This window comes from Aedes albopictus, chromosome 3, assembly GCF_035046485.1.
Source record: "Aedes albopictus strain Foshan chromosome 3, AalbF5, whole genome shotgun sequence".
NCBI lineage: Eukaryota > Metazoa > Arthropoda > Insecta > Diptera > Culicidae > Aedes > Aedes albopictus.
Window position 1 is genome coordinate 20,138,398 of NC_085138.1, and position 15,192 is coordinate 20,153,589.

At 39.2% G+C, this 15,192-nt stretch overlaps 1 long non-coding RNA gene across 1 annotated transcript in view; it reads right to left on the reverse strand.

The window, feature by feature from the left end:
• Positions 1-11,707: 11,707 nt before the first annotated feature.
• LOC134291971 (uncharacterized) overlaps positions 11,708-15,192 on the reverse strand; it is a 165,052-nt gene continuing 161,567 nt past the window's right edge. The window contains exon 2 of the long non-coding RNA XR_009999386.1: positions 11,708-13,682. This is a non-coding gene — a long non-coding RNA (uncharacterized LOC134291971). The remainder of the gene's footprint in view (positions 13,683-15,192) is intronic.

The window sequence follows — 15,192 nt, forward strand, 5'->3', positions numbered from 1 at the left end:
TGGTACGGATCTCGATTTCGAACCGATGTATTCCTGAAGGTGCCTTTATCAGTGTCATCCTTCGGAGTGTGTTCGAACCTTATATGCGAGCGATCCTGTCTTGAGCGCCGGCTTACACGGTAGTGGTTGTTTTCACTCTTCGTAGACAGTAGTTGTTCCAGCAATTTGTATTCTTCTTCCAGCGCTCTACGCTCTGCAGCAAGAGCTCGTCTTTCTGCCTCTATTTCGCGCCGTTGTATCGCGCGCTCTTCTTCTGCTTGTTGCAGACGTAGTGTGAGGCGAGCGGGCTTACGGCTTGGCTTCAAAGCCGGATTCTTCGGCAAATTATTACCAATCCACTGCCGCTCTACATCAGTATTGTGGACCATCATGCACGGATTATGATGTACGTGGTCATCGTATTCCTCGGGGCGCGTGTAATCCTCGCAGTCTCCCGTTCTTAAATTGTACTGGTCATCGTGTTGTTCGGGGCGCGTGTAGTTTTCGCCGTCTCCCGTTGTAACATTGTACGATGTTTGTATGGTGTTTGTATCAGCACCCATATTCGCCACGAACGTTTTATATGTTTGTTGGCGGAGAACAAGTTGAGAACGCCTGTCGGCACCGGGTTGTCAGCAGCATGATATGACACACAAATGTTGTACTGGTGTTATGCAGCTTTAAACTGCAAACATGTAAATATATTCATCATTTAGCATATTATAATATATCTTAATAATAACTTACACGTTCGGTGTTTTGCTTAGGAAAATTTCATTCTCGTGTTCCCGACGCAACAAACAATTAGGCTAATCTAATTTAACTGTAAATAATGAGTAAATGATGATTCCGATAGAATTTAAGATATTTATGTTTTAACCTCACTTTTGATGAGTTACAACTTTCTGTTCTGTACTTCACAGATCATGTTCTGTACACGATCTTATATTCAATTAGATAACTGTAAACAATTCATTAATTAGCCTTGAAACTATAGATATTCTGCAGATTTGTTACTCACTGCTTGCCAATGGATTATTTCAACTGATTAGGAATATTTTATCAAATTATTAGGCTTTAACAAATTAGTAATAATACGAGCACTTTCTGCCCATGATTCGCTATCTCATGGTCGCGTTAGTTTTCTCCTCTTCTCCCTCTTCATCTGTATGTCAAAATCTGTTGTCCCGCGGTTATATCGTTTTTACAGATTAACTGACACAGCACAAGCAATCAGATGGCGTGTAGCAGTGTGGCCAGCGGCAACAAATTTCAAGAGGAATTTTCGGAGGAATTCCTAGAGAATTTAATGAAAGAATTCCTTGAAGAATCATGTAGGAATTCCTGGAGGAATTTCTGGAAGAATTTTGGAGGAATCTCTAGAAGAATTTGTGGAGGAATTCCTTGAGGAATTCTTGAGGAATTCCTAGAGGAATTTGTGGACAAATTACTGGAGAAATTTCCGGAGGAATTCCTAGCGAAATTTCCGGAGGAATTATACAGGAATTCCTAAAGGAATTGCTGGAGAAATACCGAATGAAATTTCTGGAGGAATTCCTAGAGGAAGTTTTGGAGAAATGACTAGAAGAATGTCTGGAGCAAGTCCTAGAGGAATTTCTGGGAAAATTCCTAAAGGAATTTGTGAGGAAATTCCTAGAGGAATTTTCGGAGGAATTTCTAGAGGGTTTCCTGGTTAAACTCCGAGAGGAATTTCTGGAGAAATTCCTAGAGGAATTTTTGGAGAAATTTCTCGAGGAATTTCTGAAGAAATTCCTAGAGGAATTTCTGGAAAAATTTCTGGAGGAATTTCTGGAGAAATTCTTAGAGGAATTTCTGGAGAAATTCGTAGAGGAATTTCTGGAGAAATTCCTTGAGGAATTTCTAGAGAAATTTCTTGGGGAATAAATTTCTGGATAAACTCTTAGAGGAATTTCTGGGAAATTCTTAGAGGAATTTCTGGAGAAATTCCTAGAGGAATTCCTGGTGAAATTTCTTGAGGAATTTCTGGATAAATTTTTAGAGGAATTTCTGGATAAATTCTTAGAGGAATTTCTGGGAAATTCTAAGGGGAATTTCTGGAGAAATTCCTAGAGGAATTCCTCGTGAAATTTCTCGAGGAATGTCTGGAGAAATTCGTAGAGGAATTTTTGGAGAAATTCCTAGAGGAATTTTTGGAGAAATTCCTAGAGGAATTTCTGAGAAAATTCCTTGAGGAATTCCTGGTGGAATTTCTAGACAAATTTCTGGAGAAATTCGTTGAGGAATTTCTGGAGAAATTCCTAAAGATATTTCTGGAGAAATTCCTAGAGGAATTTCTGGAGAAATTTCTTGGGGAATTTCTGGATAAATTCTGAGAGGAATTTCTGGGAAATTCTTAGAGGAATTTCTGGTGAAATTTCTAGAGGAATGTCTGGAGAAATTCGTAGAGGAATTTTTGGAGAAATTCCTAGAGGAATTTCTGGAGAAATTTCTCGAGGAATTTCTGGAGAAATTTCTGGAGGAATTTCTGGAGAAATTCCTAGAGGAATTTCTGGAGAAATTCCTAGAGTAATTTCTGGAGAAATTCCTAGAGTAATTTCTGGAGAAATTCCTAGAAGATATTCTGGAGAAATTTCTAGAGGAATTTCTGGAGAAATTTTTAGAGGAATTTCTGGAGAAATTACTAGAGGAATTTTTGGAGAATTTCCAAAAGGAATTTCTGGAGAAATTCCTAGAGCAATTTCTGGAGAAATTCCTAGAGGAATTTCTGGAGAAATTCTTAGAGGAATTTCTGAAGAATTCCTAGAGGAATTTCTGGAGATATTCCTAGAGGAATTTTGGGAGAAATTCCTAGAGGAATTTTTGGAGAAATTCCTAGAAGAATTTCTGGAGAAATTCCTAGAGGAATTTCTGGAGAAATTTCTAGAGGAGATTCTGGAGAAATTCCTAGAGGAATTTCTGGAGAAATTCCTAGAGGAATTTCTGGAGAAATTCCTAGAGGAATTTCTGGAGAAATTCCTAGAGGAATTTTGGAAGAAATTCCTAGAAGAATTTCTGGAGAAATTCCTTGAGAAATTTCTGGAGAAATTCCTAGAAGAATTTTCGGAAAAAAATCCTAGAGGAATTTCTGAACAAATTCCTAGAGGGATCTCTGAACAAATTCCTAGAGGAATTTCTGGATAAATTCCTAGAGGAATTTCTGGACAAATTCCCAGAGGAATTTCTGGAGAAATTCCTAGAGGAATTTTTGGAGAAATTCTTATAGGAATTTTCGGAGAATTTCCTGGAAATTCTGAAGGATTTTCTACTGGAATTTCTGGAGTAATTACTAGAGGAATTCCTGTAGGAACTCCCGGAGGAATTCCTGGAGCAATTCCTTGAAGAATTTTTAGAGGAATTCCTGGAGGATATTTTAGAGGAATTCCTGGAAGAATTTCCGGAGAAATTCCTGGAGGAATTTTCGGAGGAATTCCTGGAGGAATTTTCGGAGGAATCCCTGGAGGAATTTCCGGAGAAATTCCTGGAGGAATTTCTGAAGGACCAGAGAGGAAAATTCATGAAAATAGAGCCGTCGCATGCGTAGTTCTGGCTCCATGGCCTGAACGTCCTCGAAACAGGTCACATTCTTATGACCACGGGATGACCACAGTCGCCTGGCCATTGGTCCTTTTTATGGATGATGGATGTCACAAAAGTTCAGTTTATTATATGTAGTGGCTTGATTGCCCTAACAGCGAGGAGGGAAAAAAAGATAATTAATATAAAGAATCAAGAAGACAGACCGTCGCATGCCTAGTTTTGGCGTTCACGAAGAAGGCACCTTCAGGACGCATTTCGATTGGCCAGGGAGGACATTGGACCTTTTTACGGTAATCAAGATGATGAAAAAGCATGAAGATAGAGCCGTCGCATGCCTAAATTTGGCACCATGGTCCAAAGGTCCTCGGAACAGGTTCCTCCAGGGTATATTTCAGTGGCCACGGGTTAGTAAGGAAGACCATTAGACCTTTTCATGGTTACTAAAATGATGGATATGAAAAATCATGAAGAAAGAGCCGCCGCATTTCTAGTTTTGACCGTATGGCCAAAACGTCCTCGAAATAGGCTTTTGCAGAGCACATTCCGGTGGCCATGGGTTGACCAATGGTTGGCCAGGGGGGGCATTTGACGTTTTATGGTGACCAAGAAGATGAATATAAAAAAATCATGTAGACAGAGCCTTCGCATGCCTGGTTTTGGTGCCCTGACCGAAATGTTCACGATCCAGGTCCCCGCGGATGTAATTTCGATGCCCGCAACAGGACCAGATTGGGTTGGCCGGTTCCACATGACCACTACCAGACACGCATCACCCAGCTGGACATGTTTGCCGCAGACACCAACATTCAACGACGCGGCCGCTCGTAAAAAGCTTGTGTAAACAAAATTCCTCTCAGTAAACTGTCAAAATCGCGAATCGACCACTCTTCTGCTGTCGACTGTCGAGCTAGTCGGTTTCTGTGATCGCTTTTCTGCTCGACTCGACAGTGATAGCAGGCGACCCGATTTAATCGACTCGAGTTATAAAATAGCCCCCTACGCTTGGGGACAGTTTTCAACAAAACTTTTTCATCAAACTGCACACTGATGTTCATAGCCAATGTTTAAGAAAATCTGATCATAATATGTTATACTGTGTAGTTGTCACAATTTTTCAAAACTGCGTCCAGAAAGCTTCAAGAAGTTGACCAAAATTGAAAACAGTGATGTAATGGTTCATTACGTAACGCAAATCAGTGCTGTAATGAATCATTACAGCGCTGTTAATTAGGTGTGGGAAAGTAGGCCTTTTCCTGTCAGATTTGCGTGAGGTAAAACAGCCTATTACGATGAGAAATGGCAAAATAGTTGTTTACGCAACAAGGTGCAGAATGAAGATTTTACAGCACGAGTCGTACATTTATCCAACGAGGCTTGCCGAGTTGGATAATTATGACGAGTGCTGTAAAAATCGAGTTCTGCAGCGAGTTGCGTACAACGTTTTTTGCAAGTTAATAAATTACCACTTGAGGATAGTTTTTAACAAAACTTTTTCATCAAACTGTACACTGATGCTCATAGCCATGTTTAAGGAAATCTGATCATAGAAGGTGCAGTTGTCACAATTTTTTCAAATCAGCATACAGAAATCATGAAGAAGTTAATCAAAACTTAAAACAGTGCTGTAATGGTTCATTACGCAACGCAAATCAGTGCTGTAATGAACCATTACAGCACTGTTAATTTGATGTGGGAAAGTAGGCCTTTTCCTGTGAGGTTTGCGTGATGTAAAACAGCCTATTACGATGAGAAATTGCAAAAAAATGTTTCCAGTTTGAGTATAGTCAATCGATTAAACAAAATCCTTGCGGAGTTTAAGTACATGGGTGTTTTCTTAAATATCGAGGCTGCCTTTGGCAACGTGCCTTTTGACGCCATATTGGAAACAGCACGCCCATATTAATTACATGGAACGATAGTAGAGATATAAGGGGCCCATTTTCGTTTGATCAACCCATTTTGGGGTCGTTATAACAAAAGAGGTGTTGACAACAATACCTACTGCTGGGCTGGGTTCATGGTATATCTCCAATGTTTTCCAATTGGATACACCAAATACTGAAGACCCCCACATCTGTTCTCGACATTGCGTCAAGCAGCGATTACGGCGATGACAAAGTGCCGCTTCAAAGTGAGAGTGAAAGTGCGCGTCCATAGGATTTTCGTGAATTTGTTATTGCTGATATTCTTCTTTGCGGCTTCGCACACGCGCACTCCCACTCTCAGGCCGATGACATAGTAAGGCGGTGCGTGAAGCGATGCGCAACGCGTTTGTCGATCAGCTTTCATACACGCGTCGAGCAACGCGAAGCATGACACAGTGACGCGCCTTGTGACGCGTATCCGAAGCAAAATTACCGATGCCCAGCACTATAATCACAACCATCAGCATAATGAGAACTCTCAAACCACGACCAAACTCACACCTGACTCAACCCCGCCATGACGAATTTACTCAAAAAGCACACACCACACACCAGGCGCACAGAATCATGAGACGGTCCTAGCAACCATCAGTTCCCCGTACAGCAACTTGTGCATGCACGCGCGTGAAAGCACTCGACGGAATGGTTTGACGCAGCTGCCCACGCTGTGATTCGCGTTCACTCTGACTGGTCAACGCGTCTCACCAAGCATTTTGCACTGGCGCTTACAAAAACTGTTCGAACGCAAACGCGTCGCACTGCGCTTCGCATCACGCAACTCTCTACTATGTCACCGCCGTCATGCGTAACTATAACGGCACCCTTAGGAAATTGAACTGTTTGTGGATGCCCCTAACGGCGCCGACATAGTGCCGCTTCAAAGTGAGAGTGGGAGTGGGCGTCCAAAGGATTTTCGTGGATTTGCTGTTGTTGATATTCTTTTTTTGCGGCTTCGCACACGCGCACTCTCACTCTCACGCGTAACTATAACGGCACCCTAAGGGGGAGTCTTGACACCGTTTTTGTGGAATCTCGTAGCAGACACGCTATTGAGTCAACTCAATAATAGCGGTTTTCCTAATAGGACGCAATCAGTGAAGTACTAGATTGAAAGTAGTGAGCTGGATTTTTGTATGGTGAGATGATCAGTTCTTCATTTCTGCGATAAAATGGTGCAAACAGCGTGGGTTATATGGTTTCTTGCCTAATTTGATGCTGTTTGAGCAAAACTTTGGGTAACTGTGTTGTTGAAGTTGCAAGAAATAAATAATACAACAACACAGTTACCCAAACGTTTGCTCAAATAGCATCAAATTAGTCAACAAATCATATAACCCACGCTGTTTCTACCATTTCATTACAGAAATGGAGAACTGATTAGGGGTCGCAGTACCGACCACTTTTGGTGAGTACCGATATTTCGGTACTGAGGCTCACAGTACCGGTAGTACCGGTAAAATACCGGTACTGAAAAATTTTTCACTGAAATGAAGAGTTATCTATTTTATACAATAAATTATGCCATTTACCTGACATTTGTGAATTCTGGTTTTCAAGGATGTCACAAAATCAAACCATGAAATTATAAATAGAACAAAAATATAAATATATAAAAATATAGAAGAAGTTGTATGAGACTGTTTTTGGAGCTATTGTTTAGCTTCTGACCAGTTTCACAGGCAGTACATTAGTCAGTCTAAAGTAAAACAGGAACAATCTAATATATAGCAAACTCAGCTACTATGTATAGATAGAAGAAGATTGAACTGTTTTTTCCTCAATTGCTTCTTGAAAACTGAAGAAAAACAAGAAACCCTAATTTAACAAGTTAAATTCAAAGCAAGTAAATGCATTACCAACATTCGACATTCAATTATTACTATGATTATCCTGAATTTCCAGAAAGGTTTCATAATATGAAACGTTTGTTTGTCATAGTACTTGGATTTAAATGTTTTCGTTTATTTCTTTTGCATATTGGCTATACTAAGGACTGGATTTCCATGCTTTGGGAGAGATTTCCCAGTACCGAAAGTACCGGTACCAAAGCTCAGTCAGTACCGGTATTTCTGTACCTAAAATTGGTCGGTAATACCGGCATTTTCGGTACCGGTACTACCGGTACTACATCCCTAGAACTGATCATCTCACCATACAAAAATCCAGCTCACTACTTTCAATCTAGTACTTCACTGATTGCTTCCTATTATGGTTTTGCCGATGACTACATAACATTGCTATTGTTGGTATGTGGTATGTGCATCAGCACTCGTTTCATTAGTTTTTCATGGCCCCTTATTACATTTCAGTTACCTACACGCTAACATCACTTCACACAAAACTACGCTTTGCTTTGCTTTTAACACAGTAACGTGCTGAATCATAAGGTTCGTAAAATATACCTACCTTAATTCAGTTTTATATTTTGTGTACTAAATGTTTCAGCATAGTAGGGTCTTGGTGGGGCTGGCTCACCGACACTTCCGGTCCGCTTTAGTGCTTTATGCATCATTGTGGCCAGGTGTTGCTCTAGTTTTTCCAACTGTATTGTAAAGCATGAGCGGTGATCCTTGGCATTCTTGTGTAAATTGGGGTAGGTACTCGAAATGTTGATCGATCACCGATTATTGCTGGCAGATGCAGTGGAAAGTTTGTCTTAATACGTATCAATCGTCTCTGACAAACGAGAAAAACTGACCTCACTGATTACCTGTCTCTGAGCCAAATTTGGTATAGAGTCTTCAGTTTCCGATTAATCGCTTCATGTTTGATGGAGGTTTTTAATCCAATGGGTTACATAGCCGCTATCCGAATGAAGAGAGTAATGTTCCGCGTAATATATCACAAATCGAAAGAGGTACGGTACATTACGTGGAGCGGATATACTGAATTGGGTACCAGACCAAGTCCCTGCTGGGTGGCGCCAAATAGGTGAGCCATAGACAATAGAATCGTCAATGTCGTAGGGCATAGTATGTGACTATTGTCGAAACAACACTATTTTTGATCATTGTCCAACCAAAATCATAAGCGGCGTCCACTTACACTAAGCGCATAACTATGTTAGGGTCAAGATTAGGATGAAATCATTGGTAAAATATAATAACACTTTTTAGTTTGTGTAGTTAGTTGAACTAGTGTTAATTAGTTAATTAGTGTTTTATTGGGACATTTTCTGTAGGTTTATTCTGGATTACAATGCATTAGCTGCCCCTTAACTGAATTATTTTATAACAGTAAACAACATTATTCCTTCTTGATAAAAGATGTATGGACATAGAATTGCCAAACTATACATCTGATCAGACATTTGGGGTAGAGAGTTAAACACTTACGGAAAATAGTTTTTCAATGTCAGACAAACATCACATGAGCACAGCTACCAATGCACCAAACCTTCTCTACTGTCTTCTCATTTTGCCGCTTCCTATCCTCAATTGAACTTATCTGACACTATTTAGGACTGTCTGTGGGAGATCCGGGTTTCTAATTCTGTGTAGGACTTGTTAAAACGGGATGCCTGATATATACTGCGGACAAATGGGCTGGAAGTACTGAGCAATCACAATTACTGTCGTACTAATCATATTAAATGCATGCTTTTCTACTTACATCCCGAACGTCGCCAACCGGCAAAGAGGACATGACGAAAAAACGCGAGACGGCCCTAACAAAAACTAGAAAGGCGATGAAAATGGTCACCGATGCAACGATATGGAAACAAAATAGATGAGAAATTATCGACCAAATCATAATCTATGAACATATCACTAAAATGTTCTTTATCATTCTTTCTTTTTCTCGTTTCAGCAACAAAATCGAAACCTCTCTACTATCTCTTCATTTTCTGCCTCTTTCCATCCTATTCCTACATCTTCCTATATCCTCTACCCCATCTATTTAATGTATCTGACACTTGTTGGGACTGGTAACGCCAGCGCCTGCCTGTGGAAGATCCCGGTGTGCTAATTCGGTGTAGGACATGTTAACGGGGGGAGGCTTAGTAGGTTCACATCTGCCTACAAGCAGATGGGCTGACAGTTGTCGGCCTGGGTGTGGACTGAGCAATTACAATTACAAATGTTTCAGCATAGTAGGGTCTTGTACCATTTGGGCAGGTGTACCTATTTTGGGCACTTGCCGCTATAACCAAGTCAACTTCAAAGCGATTGATTTGAAATTTTGTCCAGAGTTAGGCACGTACAGTATCTAACTCTGTACAAAAATTCAAATCTATCGGTTTGAAATTGACTTAGTTATAGCGACAAGTGCCCAAAATAGGTACACCTGCCCAAATGGTACAATATCCTATAACGTCGATAGATTTGTATGTATAAACTCATGTTCATATTTATCCCTGGGCTGGGTTTATATCTTCCAGGAAGCATTGATTTTCGTCATATGACCATTGTGCTTTGCAGTGTTGATTGGTTGAACTGAATGTAGATTCAATGGTAAATTTTAAAATCAGATAATTCAATTTTCTGATTGGCGATTAAAAGTTGAGGTAATGTCGTGAAAATTTGGAAGTTTGAAAGAGAAATACCAGTTCCCCATCAGTTTAATCATTAATTTTTTGATAAATTTATCGATAAAATGGATTTTTCTACCGATCCCACATTAAATTTTATCTGAAACGACTCAATCACTAAAATACGAAATGGGATTTCACAAAACTTAACCTCACTTTAGGAGGCCAATATAGTGATTCCAATTATACCAGGGGACCCGCATGCGGCAAGGTAGGCCTACTGCTCATCTTTTGCGAGTGTGTTAATGTGACTGGCAACGCGACCAGAAGCCTAGTCGAATCCTGCTTGGAATTCGGTTTGTTTTGTCGATGGGGGTGGCCCGCGAAATCGCATTGTGTTGTTTGGGAAGGCCCGCTCGATGCATGTTAGGTAGGCGTAGTTTGTTCGAGTTCGACGTGCCTGCACCCTCCCTGAATTATACTACGGCATAGTGTAACGGTATGTTGTCGAAATCACTTATGTACCGGGAAAATATAATTCCAAGCTGGTGAGAATATTACCACTGAGGGGGGTTATGAGCCCAGTCAGACCCTTGATTGGACAATAATGTGGGATAGTATATGGAATACCATTGAAGGTGGTAATAATCTCCGAGGCTTATGAAATCCGACAGGGCGCGTGCATTAGGCTGCGGATCTATGCTAAGGGAGATCAGTAGCATCTGTTTGTTATTAGTAGAACAAAATGCCGTTCTATGAAAACGCAGTGTGAGTGATCTCCTATGGTGCTGTAGTACTATAAATGATCTCATTCTCTGTGAATTCTAACTTTGGCTATCTAGTCAGTAAATAGTAATAGTAGTTTACGCAACAAGGTGCAGAATGAAGATTTTTACAGCACGAGTTGTACACTTATCCAACGAGGCTTGCCGAGTTGGATAAGTACGACGAGTGCTGTAAAAATCGAGTTCTGCACCGAGATGCGTACAAAGTTTTTTGCAATTTTATAAATTACCACTTGAGGATAGTTTTTAACAAAACTTTTACATCAAACTGCACACTGATGTTCATAGCCATGTTTAAGAAAGTCTGATCATAGCTGGTTATACTGTGCAATTGTCACAATTTTTCAAATCTGCGTCCAGAAAGCATCAAGAAGTTGATCATAACTGAAAACAGTGCTGTAATGGTTCATTACGCAACGCAAATCAGTGCTGTAATGAACCATTACAGCACTGATAATTTGGTGTGGGAAAGTAGGCCTTTTCCTGTTAGATTTGCGTGAGGTAAAACAGCCTATTACGATGAGAAATTGCAAAAAATTATTAAGATAACTTAAGAGCTAAACCTCAAAAGCATACATTTTTTAAATATGACAAGGTTTTGAAGACAAACATGAGATGAGTATCAGATTTTAATCTTTTAATGAGTCATTAGCATAATCGTATGTGAGACATAGGGTCATGTCGAGCAATTGATTCAGTACTACAAATCCACGCGGACAATTTCATTACAAACTATTGGTTTTCGTCAATCTTATGACGGAAAGGCTCAGCTATGCTGCAAATCCATATATTAGAGTCCGTTCATAAACATATAGACCGAACCCTCATAAAATTTTGTCCATGCAAAACCAAAATTGCATGAAGTTACAACTTTGCCTCTCCTCATGAAGTATATGTGATTTATGAACGAGCTCCTAGTTGAATCAAATTAATGGATTTTTATTTCTGGGGCACCCATTGGGTATATCACTTCAATAATACAAATACCGCTAACTCCCTGGCCAAGTTCGCAGGGGTTGACGGTATTAAAGTGAAGGAGTTTCATTTTGATTATTGTAATGTAGTGTTCTTTAGTGAAACATATCACCTTTTTAACACTTTAATGCGCCTCCAACGGTTCATCACGAACCGGCTGCTGCAGATGGAGTATGGCTGATCATATGCATCAGACATGCTCGATAAACACGGAGGAACCGCCAGGGCTCAGTAGAGTCTATTCCCAAGCAATAGTTCCAAATCGGTTGGATTTGAGAAGGTTTTGATGATCGTTACAAATCCTAATAAAAGTTTTATAGGATTTGTGACTGGTTTTGGAACCTTTTACAGCCAGCTGACTTCAAAATATTGTTTGGGCTCTATTTCCCACGTTTCTTGGTTGATTTTGATTAGTAATTTATTAATGTCATAGTCGCTTTTTCGAATTTCTACAATGTTATACTTTATTATATTTTATTTAAATAAAGCAATTAAAATCAACCAAAAAATTAATAGTGGGAAGGAGATTTGCAGCACTTAATTGTGCTGATAGATTCGAAGCTAACGTGCGAACACTTGACGTGACAGTTTGGACTGGACAAAAAACTGACTGCTTTTTATTAACTGAACAACGTTACTTTTGTATGACTAGGTTGACATTTCTAGGCCACGCATGAGAAAATGACATGGTTTATCTTGATAGGACCGATAGGACAGAACGAATTTGAATATTTTTCATAGTATTTGTAGGGGGATGAATACATAATAGTTGACAAGCAATTTTTGTTTATCTCTTAGATGATGTTATGACACCAACAGAAAAAGTGTTAGAAGTTCAGTTACATGTTTCTGTGGGTTTTGGACCGATGACAATTTGAGGACACAAGAGATGCACACAGAGAAGTAAATATCAAAAAAAAAACAATTTGACACAGAATCGACTGTATTTTAACATGCGGGTTCGACTGATTCGATGAATCTGTCTAGAAGTAACTAGAAGACAATTGACGCTAAGATTGGAAAAAAAGCTTGCAGTTGGGACTATACTACAATAATAGCCGATAGGAAACAATGCGCTAGACAGCATTAATATTCATTTTTTAATATGTAGTATGTGCATGACGGAACAAGCAGGACACAGCTCCAGACGTCTCTTTTTAATAACGATATTCAGCATATTTCCAATAAAACTACACTTCAATAAAGCAAAGACTAAAGCTGCTATGATAGAACAGATCAGAATGACTTAATTGACTTATTGACTACATTTTGGAGATCTACTTCGAATAACTGACAAATTGACAAGAACCTAACTAAATACATGGACCATACTACAAAAAAAAACAATTGACAAAAAGAAAAAAAGGGGAAACTTTTATTAAAACTATTTTTGTTCAACGCAGGCCAAAACAGTGTCGACTTGGGCCACGATATGCCTACGTACTTCTGTGTGTTGAAACAAAAATAGAGGCTCATAGAAGCAAACGTAGGGAAAGGGTGCGGTGTTAGAACATAAGCACAGCGTGCTACCGCCGTAATCACTATGAAAAAAAAAAAAAAAAAAAAAAAATAATACAAATACCGCTAACTCTTCTGTAGTTTTCTGTAGTTATACTATCCATTTGAAGATGTATAGTAAATAGTAGTAGTTCATATAACCAATATCTATATAACTTCCTCAATCCTCTTTGTAAGATTTGGTAGATAGTATGACAGCATTGATTGAAACACGAGAGCTCTTATATCATGTTATTATTCGCATGGTTAATTATTTTATGAACAATAATTTTATTGACGAATCCGATTTAAAATATTTGAATAGTAATTTTTGTTAAGCCATAATAAAATAATCACTATCATTATCAATGAATGCTATCCACTCAAGATCTTCGCTACATTAAATTTTGAATTACTGGAGGCTTCACTTATTAACAAATTGACAACAAACACGCTATAACAGTATCTAGAGAATCGTGGAGGGTGAGAAACCTGAACTAGTACACGCTATGTCCAAATGAAAGTATTATGAAAAGTGAATGTACCTCAAAGTTTTTTCGCTAGAACCGTATTTTTGGACCCCTAGTTTCAGAATATGTGCGATTTAAAATCATCCATCTTGGGTTTTTTTTCATACATTTTTATATGGGAAGAAATTGACCTATAAATGACTTTTTTCGACATTTGTATGGAAAAATAGGAAAAAAATCAAAAATATCAAAAAACCCAAGATGAAATATTTTAATCCGCACAGATTATGATACCAGAGGTCCAGTGGTTCCGTTTCGGGTCCTGAGTATCTGTGCAAAATTTGAGCACGATCGGTTGCGAGATCGCAGCAGTCTGTGAGCGCGCGCGGACGTTCTAAAATTTTATGCTGACATTTTTTTTCTCGCGTCCGCATTTTCTTGATTTTAAAAGTTTTTCTGTTTTTGTTACTTGTGAATAGAAAATGAGTTTTTGAATTGTGTCTAGCGTATTGGAAAATGTGTTACCAAAAAAAGTTGTGCCCCATCATGAAGTGGGGAGATGGCAGTGCTGCATGAGTGAGAGTTGGTGAAGATGGGGGAAAGCATCGATGGAGCAAGCAGCAGCGACCGCTTCGACACGTAGTCGAATTGGATGACCGACATTGAGAAGGCAGACGATTCCATTGATACATTTCCTGGGTGAGCGAATTCCATTTAACCTGCAAACACCCGGGACGATCTACTTTGGCAGAAATGCAATATCTTCTTTGTTTTAAAACATTTTACCCCGATTTTTTTATAGTCAAGGGGAATAGTTGTGCTAAGAAATGCATGGTACCTGCCCCCTTTGCACCCTTCCCCCTTTTGCGGGGAGGCGAAAATACGTGGCTTTTTTTGTATTTTTTATAAATTCTACATGTTTTTGCTCAAATTTCATCGTTTTGCCAATCATCAATAGTTTTCACTGGTCCTAGACATGCAAAGTATTACTACCCATCATAGTCTGTTGAAGTTTTGATCTCAGAGTTATTCTAAGGCCTCCAAAGTACACTGAAGTTTGTGACACAAATCTGCCATTCTCAACCAAATTTTATACACTATGAATGATTACAGAACATTGTCTACGGTACTCAAAAAGCCTCAAAGCACCCCTAGAAAATTCATGGTACATGAATTTGGTGATCAAGGTCATCCAAACTACTCTGGAATTCATTTTCTTAAGATCTAAAACATCTACCATCGTTTGTGTTCTTGAACAGAGAATTTAGTCACGTTGATGTCCATTACACCTCACAATGCTATGAGCAACTTGATATTGTGGTAGTTGGACATTCCGTGAAATACAAATGGCCTCCAATACACTTTGAAGTTTGGCTTACGATATCTACATACTGCCTCTTGCTTTAGTTGTGAAAATTTTTCGTTGAATGTAGTCTATAGTGCTGATGGAACCTCAGTGCACATCTATAATGCTTTTGGTACATTCATGGGATATTCCAGGTTTTCCAAACTATTCTGGAATTAGGAACTTC